The 13,177-nt window shown below is 46.3% G+C and overlaps 1 protein-coding gene across 2 annotated transcripts in view; it reads right to left on the bottom strand.

Moving 5' to 3' along the window:
• The window catches only part of LOC138521957 (uncharacterized), a 101,733-nt gene that overhangs the window by 84,752 nt on the left and 3,804 nt on the right, over positions 1 to 13,177 (bottom strand). Inside the window, exon 2 of one of the 2 annotated variants that reach the window (XM_069635141.1) lies at positions 4,937 to 4,997. The exons of the other annotated variant lie outside the window; for it this stretch is intronic. The gene's annotated coding sequence lies outside the window, so the exon portion shown is untranslated. The remainder of the gene's footprint in view (positions 1 to 4,936; positions 4,998 to 13,177) is intronic. 2 annotated transcript variants of the gene reach the window in all.

Here is a 13,177-nt window from a genome sequence, read left to right as displayed (position 1 = left end):
ACCCACCATCCCAGAGGCCTTTGCCACCTTCTACGAGACACTGTACACCCCAGAGGTGGACCCAGACCAGCCTGGCATAGAACATTATCTAACCAATATCAACATGCCAAAAGTAACAGGTCTAGACTTGGATCATTTAGAATCCCCAATAACAGGAGAGGAAATTCAAAATGCAATAAAAAGGTTGGCTTTAGGCAAATCCCCAGGAGATGATGGCCACACAGCCGGATTCTATAAATCCTTTAGTGCCTTCCTTCCTTATACCATTCATGGTTGAAGTGTTCAACGAAATCCTAGACTCAAGGTGGGCCCCAGACTCCTTTGTTAGCGCTCTTCTCACAGTGATCCCCAAGGACAGAAGAGACCCCAAAAAGGTGCGGATCGTATCGCCCTATATCTCTGCTGAATATAGATGCGAACATTTACACCAGAGTATTGGCTTCCAGATTGGAGTCGCTAATGCCCCAACTGATCCATTCTGACCAGGTGGGTTTCAGGGAGCCGATACGATGCGAAAGACCCTGCATCTGCCTCCCAGAACATGACCAATGAGCCTGCCCTGCTCTCCATCGATGCAGAGAAGGCCTTTGACAGAGTGGAATGGGACTTCTTGATGGCAGTCCTAAGTAAGGTAGGGATAAGGCCAAAATTTAGAAGAGGAATATGGGCCGTTTATGCCTCACCCAAAGCATCCGTATTTGTAAACGGAGAATACTTTAGATGGTTTAAATTAACACTTAATTTGTCTCCATGATGGGATTATAGGACTTTGTGCCCTTTTTTTTGTATGTCTACAGGGATTTACGGGACTGCCACACTGAGAACCAATGCAGCCCCATAGGATTGTTTACTGGCACTAAGAGACGGTAAGCCCCTTAGTACATCTAACTACTCCAATGATGATTGATGTACTCTAATAGCGACCCTTACTAATGAGAATTCGGTCCGTTTATGTATTTAGGTTTGGCCTAGACTTTATCCCTTGTATTAAAGACAAGTGTTTGAGGACATTTACCTTTCTGTACTGTTCACTGGGACATAACATTCAAGATCTCACACCGTTACGACATCTCCGCTCTTTTTAGATTCCCCCACGAATTGGGAACTGGGTGCTTCTGTGCCCCGGCCCATTTGCTTTCCTGAAGAAGTTCCTAATACCAACTCCAAAGACTAGAAGAATGAAACATGTAGGGCAATTACAGATACTAATGCTAAGTATTGAGTAGAGTATAAGAACCTTGTATAAGGTGCACTGTAGGTACATCAGCCACGGCATCAAGAGCAGAGTTACTACACAACAAAGGTCTCTTTCTGTACATAGGAATCAAGGTCTAAATAACCTGAAGTTGTTTATATGTATATTTGATGTGACTACAGGATCTACAAGAGATACAGATGTATTGCATACTTTGCACATTGTCCGTTTTTTATTGATTAGCACTAAGCACTTTTTGAAGCACTGGTCACTTTGTGAGTTTTTATGTGTTTGGTTTTAATACTACCTCCGATTAAATTAAATTGTACCCATTTTAAAATAATAATTATTGTAGTCTGGTTGTATTCTCCATGAACTTCCTCTGGTCATTGCTCGAATTGTCTTGTAAGTCTGATAACCCTAGAATTATCCAGTGAATTGCGAGTCCAAACCTATTAGAGGAGAGGGAGCCTTTTTGTTTAAGATGTGGCAGGTTTGCTCCCTAGAAACCTCCACTTACACCCGATTTCCCTCTAGTTGTTTACAGTTGAATTAAAATGAGGCACCAGGCAGTGATGCCCTCTTTCCGCTATCCTCTTTGCTCTCTCTCTCTGAAACCTTTGGCACAGAGAATGAGGGAAGACCTCCAGGTAGAAGAGCTGTGATTAGGGGAGACCGAGTATAAGGTGGCACTGTATGCCGATAACATACTCATTCATGTGGCGAATCTGACAACATCCATTCCCAGAGCCCTGCACCTTCTTAAGGAATACTGGTTTTAAAGTAAATAAAGCCAAGTCGATTTTGTACCCCCTACAGTGGTCTGCAGAGACAAATGAAGCTAAATTCTCCCCACTGGGTCTTACGATCGAACACTGTAAATTGAGATACCTAGGCATACAAATCACAAAAAGGCTAGAAGACCTATATGAAGCCAACTTCCCTTCACTCCTTCAAAGGTTCCATGCAGACCTTATCAGATGGAATAAACGGACAATATCCTAGTTAGGATGGCTCAATGCAATATAAATGATCCGTCTCCGTCACGATCCATGCTCCTGACCCCCTCAAGTATAACAGCCCCCTGGCAGCAGTGGGGCTAAATCCCTTCACACTGGCTCCAACGGCCTTAAAACTCCATCAGAAACATACATGGAGTGAGTCCTGGCGCCTTTGGCGCCAGGCTCATGATCAGGAATAAAGCAATACCAGTTTTGGACCTTAATCCAACATGGAGGCCTATTACACAGCTCAGTTCTTTAGAACCAAGCCATGCGGTCTAGTGTTTTGGGTGTGGCTGGGCCTGGAACTACTTGGCCTGGAACTACTTTACCTGGGCTATTTAAACCACACCCAAACAGCAGAACATGCTTCGAGTTATTCTGCACTCCTGCAGTGTAACGCTCACGGTGTCCAGCTCCTGCTCATCTGCTTCTCCAGTGGCCCGATCCTGAAGCCCTAGATCCGGATTCCATAAATAACCTGGAAGAACAAGAACAGCATTAGCAAGCAAGAACACTTAACTGAACTAACCAGTCTTGAATCTATCCTGCGCTTCGCTTACCTCGCCCATCTCTGGAGTTCGCCGCAAAGGTAAAGAAACAAGGACAGCATTAATAACAATTCTTACCTGGGCAAGCAGCGAGTCCTGGCAGCACCCTCCGTTTCGCTTACCTCGCCCATCTTTGGGTTTCACCGCAACCTGCAAGGGAGAAGGAACAAGGTCAGCATTAAAAAAGCTCTTACCTGGGCAAGCAGCGCTTCGATCGCTCATCACTCCGGAACATCACCGCAACCTGTACAAAGAGAAGAGAACACAGGTTAGCAATTAACACCAATAAACAGCACAGCGCTCCGCGCATCAATAACTCACTGTGGTCTTCGCCATCAGCGCGGCAACTACGAGATCGCAACCATCCCTTTGAAAACAAAAAGACATTGTTAGGAAAAGCGTAGTGGAGCAAGACGCCGAGAAGACAGATGGAAAGAAAGACAGAATAAAGACGGAAAAGACATTATAAATCACCTGGAAGACAGCAAGCAGAGTCGGAGTCACAGCCGGTCTGGACCCGACATAAGGGCACACGGACCAGTGAAGCAACTAGGTCCACGGTACACTCCCACCAACCACGCGCTCCTGCGCAGCGACACAGGACGGAGAGTTCAATGCACAAAAAACCTAAGGTGACAATAACCCCAAGGGAGGGGATTTGGACCAGAGGGAGGTGGGAGTCCACCCATCACAGAAACCGCATCATAAACCTCACTTCTCTTGTTATAGGCGCTACTCAACGTCTGGCACATAACCAAGTAGAGAGGGGTCCGGGATAGCGCTTAGACCTCCATCCAGTATCGTGTGGCGCCCTGTGGAAACCAGGTGAGCGTAACAGTCTCCCACGGTTCTTGTATCGCTTCCAAATACTCCCTATCAAGATGCTGGGACATTTCTTCAAAGAAATCAAGAGAGCTATTGTAGGTTTCCTCTGGCAAAGGAGAAAGGCCAGAATTGCATACAACACCCTGACATTACCGAAGGAGAAGGGCGGGGGGGGCGTCTCCCAGACCTTAGAAAATATTATGAGGCAGCCCAATTATGGGTGGTAATCCCCCATCTTCGCAAACACAAAGAACCCCAGTGGATCTCCATGGACATTCACCAATTATCCCCAGCTACGGTCTCTGAGTGGCTGTGGGCCCCAAGGAGGAAATTCTATTTTAGAATAAAAAAAAATAAAAACACCAGATATTGGAAACCATATGGGAAATTTGGAGGGAGGGCACAGATGAGCATTTCCACATGGCCATCTCCATTAAGCCACCTGTGGTCCCCAGGTATTAATGAACACATCCCTAATGTAGAGAGATTTCAAACTTGGTACGAAGCGGGACTGGAGAGTGGGCCAACTACTGAAAAATAACTCCATCACACTCGCGGAGTTAGAAGTGGCCTTGGGAATAGGTACACTGTCTACCTTCCAATTCCTGCAGATTAAGGGCATCCGGACAAGAGTAGAATGGAAGGATAAACTGAAGAGGGATCTTACCCCCTTTGAAATATTACTGAACTCCAGGACAGAGATGAAGGGTTTAATATCAGCTATGTATAAAGAATTGGTAGAGGCCGGAAAGGGAACCACTGAACCCCTGAGAAGGAAATGGGAGATCATATTGACCCCGACATGTGGGGGAAAATGTGCCGAGCGGCGCCTCAAACATCCATATCCAGTCAGTATAAATTGCATGCAATCAAATTACTACACCGGTGGCAGTACGACCCACACAGACTCTCTAAAATGTACCAGTCAGCTAGCCTACTATATTGGCGTGAATGTGGTGGAGTTGCGGTTTATTGGCATATGTGGTGGGGATGTCCCCGGATTAAGGTGTACTGGGAAGAGGTCCTGGGCTGGATCAAAGATCTAGATGGTGTCCACAGAACTGCAGATCCTTACCTCATTTTGTTTGGCTTAGAGAGATATGAAGATGAATGGAGAAGGAATAAAGGTCTGGTCACACAGTTGCTAGCAGCCCGGGCTTTGTTAGTTATGAAGGGGGAAGTCCGCAACAATCCCGGGTGAGCGTGAATGGGTTAATGTAGCATCCAATTTATGCATCATGGAAAAAATAACATCATCTCTACACGGTAGGTCCACACAATATGAAACTCTGTGGATGGACTTCACAAACAAATACATGTCAGGGATAACACAATAACATGTAAGAGTGTAGATGGGCACTTACTCCACCACTTGATTAGTCCTGAAATACCCCATTCAATGTTTGATGTTGTCTACTACGCAACCTAAAATGACAAGAAAGAATGTAAAAAGAAAAATACAAAACTTCCCCACCAGGGGAGTCCCTTAAGAACTTGAACCGCAACCACTTAAAGATAATCTCACACATGTCTTGTATAATAAATGCTTAGCCCGGGGTGGGGGGGCGGTGGGACGACAATGGTCATTTTGAAGACTCAAAGACTAAAGTTGTTAGAATGCATAAGGTATATGTGTGGATACTTATGAAAAATATTTCAACTCTGTTCTGTAACCAATTTCTCACCTTTCTTTTTTCTTGTGACCCGTTTGTACAAAATCTAATAAAACTCAATTTTTTTTTTAAAAAAGGAAGCAGGGAAATAAGGCGATAATTAGAAAGTTGGGAAGCCTCTAAAGTAGGTTTTTTAAACAATGCTATCACCAGCGCACGTTTTAAAGGTAATGGAATTTGGCCACAGATAAGAGATGAGTTTATCGCCTCTGCTGTAATCGTCAATTTAGAGTAGACTATACGTTTTTTTAAAAAAGCAAGCAAAATATCATCAAGCAGAGAAGCTGATGTAAGCCCTATAGGGGATAAAGCAATATCAGATCCATTCATCAAATGCAAGGAGTCAAAGGATGGTGATTGAGGACATGTCGTGGAATTCGAAGAATGAGCAGAAACACACAATCAACAGAGATTGACAGGCCTCTAATATTTGACCAAATGGTCTCAATTTTCTTAAAGAAATTAGACAGGGTGGGCCACCAGGGGGTGCAGAGACAAACATGGTCCCTGCGTGAGCTCCGCTGCCACAGCCCTGAAAAGTGGAATGAGCCCCCACCATAGAAGGAAATATAGTAGACACAGTGGGAAGATCCCCCACCCCGAGTGTAATCCTGGAGAAAATAAAATAAATAAAATCGGACCAGGGAATCGACCCAAAAACACTAACTGAAAAGTGCGGCCCGCCGGACCCGAAGAGCACACAAACTGCGCAGCTACACGGGCCACAACGGAGATCGGTGGCTCCCCGGTTCCTAATTCACTGACGCTGACTTTACGGTGGACGAACCGGAGGAATCCCCAACGACTGAGCGACCTGAGGTGGTAGGTGCCCATGCTACGGGGCACCTGATCCTATCCCAGCAGAGACCTGCATCGGGCGCCGAAGGTGGCCTCAGCCGCACGCTGCCCTGCTGGGATTAGGGCCTGCTGCGCGCAACACAGCGCACGACAGTAAGGAGGGGGCACCTGGAGGCCCCCCTCCCCATCTGAACAAGATTAAGGACTGCAGCCCAAGTGGGACACATGGCACCCACAACCGCACCTACAGCGGCCCGCATGCTACAAACTGCATCTGAGTAGCATACGCGGCAATCAGACGAACGGAGGACCTGCAGTGAAAGCAAGCGGCGAGTCTGCCACAGAACTTCAGTGCCCCCCGTATTTGAAGAGTAACCGGCCCACACGCTTCCGTACCAATACCCGGCGAGCAGCATGCAAGGAGGGAAGGGGTAAACTACAATTACTGCACATAGACACTCCATTCATAAAACGCCTTCTATGCGGGAAAAGAACGGAGTGAGGAGCAAGCAGTGGAGCGGTGGCCACATGTAATCATAGGTGGTCCAGATATATCAAAATAAATAAGAATAAAATAATACTATTAAAACATCCAGAAATGGTGCACATGCCACCTTTCTACCTTTATCCCCAACCCAACGGCAGGAAGTGAAGGGGAAACCATGCACGCCGATAGCGTCTCATCTTGGAGCCCAGGCAGACCTAAGCCAAGCCTAACACTAAAAACATGGCACGCCATAAGCCTCCGCCCCACCACGGTGGAAGCGCACAATGACCCTCTCCCAGTGCGGCCCAGCAGACTGGCCCAAAACAGAGCCCGTCTAGGGCAAAATTGCCTTCGGCTTCCCCAAAGTAGATAACCCAAAGTCATCCAAACTTTGCTTCGAATGTAGTCGGAGTGGACCCAACAAAGCCTCATTGTTAAATCCAGATCCTGGAATTATTCTGAAGGCATCCCTTTATGCATGTAATCAACGTAACACCACAATTGGTCTCCTATTAAAGCAAGTGGTAAAGGGGGTGATCCACTCTGCTATACAATATGTTAAGGAGGAAAAGGCTACGAGGAAAGGCAGAACTTTAGGCAACACCCCGGAGAGAGACATTAATGACCCAGCCACATCACTATATCTTGGAATGAACGACGGAACACCCAACAGGTACCACATTGTAGCGCCTCAAAGAAGGACAGCACTAAGAGCCTGCTCCTGCAGAACACGGGAAACGCAGTACCACCGCACCCAAACCTCTGGCATACACTCAACCCTGCTCGTCCTCATAAGGGCCTCAACGCCCTACCAAAGCCACCCTCCAGAGGCTATATGAGTGCGAGACAAAAATTGTCTCCATTTGCCTACACCTCCATACGTGTCGGAACAGACGATACTAACATGGCGGCCAAAGATACCATAGGAAACGAGTTGGCGGCCACAAAAGGAGAAATTGTAGCCCTGTTGGGAGAAATTAAAACTATGGGGGCTAACATAGGCGGCAAGATAGACAAAATCATGCAACAGCTAGACAACATGGAAGAAAGACTTGAAGGAGTAGAGAACAACCAAGCATCCATAGACACTCTAAAAGCACAACTCAGAGGATGACATAACTGGAACAGCGAGAAGAAGACTTCCAGCTCAAGTTGGATGACTTGGAAAATAGAGAAAGAAGGAACATATGAATTTTCGGGATCCCGGAACGAGGAGGAGAAACTGATCTCAGGAAAACACTTCATGACACTATTAAAGCTCTTGGTCGCGGATGACACTATAGATTAACCCATAACAGAACGAATCCACAGGGCCGGAGGTCCCCCGGGTTGACCAAGATCGGTTCTCGCTCGATTCCATCGCTTCCAGGACAAGGCCAGGATACTCGAGAAGGCCAGAAGGAGTGCGACCATTACTTTAGGGGGTGCTCAAATCTCAATATACCAAGACCTATCCTCTCCGACACTGGCTCTCAGGCGGATGTGCAGACCCCTCATGAAGCGACTGAAGGAAAAAAACAACCGATATAGGTGGGGCTACCCCTTCTCCCTCTCCTTCGAATATGAGGGAACCAAGATTAGATTGAGATGTGAAAAAGAAACCAAAGCATGCATCTCCGAACTAATCGGTCCCCGGGAAGAAGAAAGCAACCAAGAAGAACGAGGCGAGAAGATCGAGAATGGTGCATTAAGGGCCCTAGGAGAAAGCGTGTGAAAGGCTCAAGAAAGTACCGGAGAGGCAACCTCTCTCCAGAGGGGGACACCTGAACATTCACGAACTTGGTAAGACAGAACTTAACTCACTGTTTAGAATTCGACTGGAGTAAGGTGCCAAGTTGGGGACACCACTATGGCCACGACATGAGTATTGGGGGGGGGCACTGGAAGGGCTCAATTGAGACTAAGACACTATATGAGGTCAGGGGCGTGAAGTAACGGCCCCCACAGGTGGTTCAACGCGGGTCTGGTGCTACCAACCGGGCGCGATCGAAATCCACCAACTGGGATGGGGAGGGAGGGCAGACAAGGGGATGGTGTCGAAGCAGCACCTTTAGTGGGTCAAGGCACTCGATATAGGGTGAAATTCAATGGGAAAATGCAACACCGGTCAAAAAGCTATTCCCTCATAAGAACAAACAATGGCATTACATGCTGATACAAGGGGGAGGGATTCTGTGAGGGTAGGGACGCTTAATGTAAAAGGGCTTAACTCGTCAACTAAGAGATCACTCATAGCTAGAGAATTTCGTAGAGCCAAAATAAACATTCTCCTACTACAGGAGACGAAATATGCTAAAGGGGAGGAACGGCAAATCCTGGGAAAATGTGCAGGGAGGGAGTTCTGGGGATCGGGAACACTCAGAAGGGGAGGTGTGGGAATCCTTGTCAGAAAAGGTATGGATTTTGTGTAGACCAAGATATGGTCAGATGTAGAAGGGCCCGCCCTACTAGTAACGGGTAATATAGGCAAAGTGAATGTGACAATCTACTCTCCCAACACAGGACAGACTCGATTCCTTGCCAAAACGATTCCCAAAATACCACTAGAAGCCTCAGGCCACATCATTCTAGGAGGCGACTTCAATCAGTGGGCAGACCCAGTCAAGGATAGGAAACCTGGCAACCCTGATACAAGAAACCAGACTAGAGGTGACCGTACAGAACTCGCTGTAATGATGGAAATACATGAAATGATAGATGTGTGGAGGGATATGCACTCAGATGACTAAGCTTACACCTTCTTTTCCACCCCACACAACACATACACTTGTACCGATTATATATACCTATCCAAAGATCTCGCTGATACCACAACACACTCAGAGATGGCCCCAATCACATGGTCAGACCATGATATGGTGCTGGCAGATATCCGGGGGGAGAATCTACCGATCAAGGGAGGAAAATGGCACTGTAACGAGAGTCTCTGGAAAGACGCACTCTTCAAGATACAAATGGAGACTGAAATTAACTAATTCCTCAAAATAAACAATACCAGTGAGGTATCCAAGCAAGTGGTTTGGGAGGAGGGGAAAGCCACTTGGAGAGGGATTCGGATAAGGGAAGGGGCGTCTAAGAAAAGAGAACGAAAGATTATCAAACACAGATTAAGAACCGGTATCTTTCAGCTGGAGGAGGAAATTAGGAGGGATACAGGGATTGATCATGACAAAATTAGCAAAGCCAAAGGAAAAGAGAGGAATTGAAACTGCTGGAGCACGAGCAGATAGTGCGCAAACTCAAGACTCCTGAAACACAAATTCTATGAAAAAGGTGACAAGGCTGATGCATTACTGGCCGCCAGGCTCAGAGAACTGAGCAGAAAGTAACTGAAATAATTGAGGACAACCCTCCCGCGACTGACACTCCCCCCCTACTTGTCCTCGATCAATATGCCCAAGATATCAAGCTCAGACTCAGAGCTGCTAGAATCCCCTATATCCGAACAAGAAATCCAAGATGCAATAAAGAGGTTAACTGTAGGCAAAACCCCAGGCGAAGATGGCTACACAGCCGGATTCTACAAATCCTTTATGTCACACCCAACGCCATTTATGGCAGAACTCTTTAATGAAATAATAGAGACAGAGAAAGCCCCCAATTCCTTTACCCGAGCACTGATTACAGTGATTCCCAAGGATGGAAGAGACCCCATAAAATGTGAATCATATCGCCCTGTCTCCCTACTCAACATATACGCTAAAATCTACACGAGAGTGTTGGCTGCCAGGTTAGAGACACTAATACCCCAACTCATACACCCCCATCAGGTTGGATTCATACTGTGGAGACAGGGAGCAGACAATGTGCAAAACACTACACCTCATCCATATATCCCAGACCCTGCCCTTCTTTCAATCAACACAGAGAAAGCCTTTGATAGGGTAGAGTGGGGATTCCTGAGAGCAGTTCTATGTAAAGTAGGTATAGGCCCAAGGTTTAGAAAAGGAATACAGGCAGTGTACACGTCCCCCAAGGCTTCCATATTTGTGAACGGAGAATACTCCAGATGGTTCGAATTAGAAAGCGGAACACGACAAGGATGCCCTCTCTCTGCAATCCTTTTTGCATTCTCCCTAGAACCCCTGGCACAGACAATGAGGGATGATCCCATGGTAGAAGGTATCCACTTGGGAGCGACGGAATACAAGGTAGCCCTTTATGCCGACAACATCCTTTTGCACATAAGTAACCCCATGACATCCATTCCCCGAGCCCTCCTCCTACTAGAAGAATATGGTCAACTCTCGGGGTTCAGGGTAAACAAAACAAAATCTACTATTTCCCCTACAGGGACAGAAAGGAGAAAATGAAGCCAGGTTCTCCCCATTGGGCCTTAAGATAGAACACTCTTAATTAAAATATCTGGGTATACAGATCACCAAAGACTTGGGCGACCTTTACGAAGCCAACTTTCCCCCCCTCCTCCTGCGGTTCCGTGATGATCTAGCTAGATGGAACAAGCTGACGATATCTTGGGTGGGGCGACTTAATGCTATTAAAATGGTAAGAGTCCCCCAGTTTTTGTACCTCTTTCAAATGCTACCCATAAGATACCAAAAAGCTTCTTTTCTGAGACCAAGAAAACTATTGTGAAAGTCCTTTGGCAGGGAAAGAAAGCAAGAATTTCATGACACCCTGACACTTTCCAAAGACAAGGGTGGGGTAGGGCTCCCTGACCTAAGAAAATACTACAAAGCGGCCCAGCTGCGCGTCCTGATCCCTCACCTACGTAACCATAAAGACACCCGATGGGTCCACATGGACAACCACTACCTATCACCGGACACGGTCTCGGAATGGCTCTGGGCCCCCAAGAAAAAGCTCAAAAACAGACTCAAAGGCCACCCAATACTGAGCACTATATGGGACATCTGGAGAAAAGGTAAATATATGCATAAGATCACCACATGGCCATCTCCACTGAGCCACCTATGGTCCCCCGGAATCAATGACCACATCCCCAACGTAGAACGATTCCAAACATAGTATGAAGCAGGCCTAGAGAGGGTGGGGCAACTACAAAAAAAAAACGACTCATTCATTTCACTCCCAGAACTGACCGAGGCCCTGGGAATAGGCCCACTGTCTACCTTCCAATACAGATAAAAATGTATCTTAACGAAACCAGTATGGAAGACCAAGTTGAGGAGAGAATTTACCCCCTTTGAAAAGCTAATAGACTCTAGGGCGGAAATAAAGGGTCTGATATCAGCAATGTACAAAGAACTGATGCGGGGGAAGGGACCACAGAGCCGTTGAGAGGCAGATGGGAGAGAGACCTAGGTGAACAGATCAGTCCATATTTATGGGGAATAATGTGCAAAGCTGAAACACGAACATCCATATCAAATCAATACAAATTACACACAATCAAGCTGTTACATAGGTGGCAATATGATCCTCTCAGGCTCTCCAAAATGTTTCAAACAGCAAATCCAAGGTGTTGGCGGGAATGTGGTGAAAATGCCGATTATTGCCACATGTGGTGGGGTTGCTCCCAAATAAAAGGTATTCTGGGACGAGGTCTTGGGTTGGATCAGGGACATAGATGGCATCTCTTGAGTGGCGGACCCTCACCTCATTTTGTTTGGTCTTGAAAACGACGGGGACAATTGTAACAGGGTGAGAGGTTTGGCCCCCCAGTTACTATTAGCCGCTCGAGCCATACTTGTAACAAAATGGAAATCCAAAACAGCTCCGAGTAAAAATTAATGGATCAATGTTGCCTCTAACATATCTGTAATAGAAATTATAAAGATTTGCTACACAGAAGATCGTCACAATGCGAGGCTCTATGGATGGACTTCACAAATAAGCATCTCTCTAGCGAGCCAAAGTCCCAAACTGACTAATGCCCAACAATGCAATGTAAACAATGTGCCCTAATGGGTTGAGTATGCCAATGAACGCTTGCCCTACGGGAAATCCCCCATAACCAGAAAACTGTGACCTCCTATTGATACACACCGTAAGAATCTTTTGGCTGCTGGCTCGACCTAAGGGGGGGGGGGCAAAGGGAAAGTCATGTTGAAATAAAGCAGCTCGAGAACGGAAGTATGTTTGAAATGTATTTGATGACATCAAAACCTCCGATCTTGCTCTGTAATCCTGAGTCCTGAGTTCGTAAATGTTATTATGTAATGTGACTTGCAGTGAACAAAAACTCAATAAAACCAAATTTAACAAAAAAAAAAAGAAATAATTTCTGAACATTTTGTGAGGTTGGCACTTAGGGGCCAATCACACAGAAAGCAAATCTTTGACTATTTGAAATGACTGCTTAAGAGTATTGGCTGTAGATTGAATAACTTCTGTGTAATAACACTGTTTTGCCTCTTTCAGCGCATTATTATACAGTACTTGCGGTTTCTTGAACAATGCCAAAAGCGAGGGATCATACTTTGCATTCTGTCTGACGTACTACAGAACGTATGGCACAAAGCTCGACAGGAAGGCCAAGGAGCAAGTGGATTTTTGAACGCATTGCTTAGGTGCTAGACACTCAGCACTCTCAGAACAGGCTGAGATGAGCCGACTTAGTGGTGAAGGTAATGGAAAAGGGCCAACAGCAGGCCTATAGTAGTTTGTGATGACCCACGCAGACAACGCAGAAGGTTCTACCAGGTTCCACTTTCTTTGCAATG

This window comes from Ambystoma mexicanum, chromosome 13 (assembly GCF_040938575.1).
Source record: "Ambystoma mexicanum isolate Mex_15411 chromosome 13, UKY_AmexF1_1, whole genome shotgun sequence".
Taxonomy (NCBI): domain Eukaryota; kingdom Metazoa; phylum Chordata; class Amphibia; order Caudata; family Ambystomatidae; genus Ambystoma; species Ambystoma mexicanum.
The sequence above is the reverse complement of the archived record's forward strand: the minus strand, read 5'-3'. Positions and strand labels throughout refer to the sequence as shown.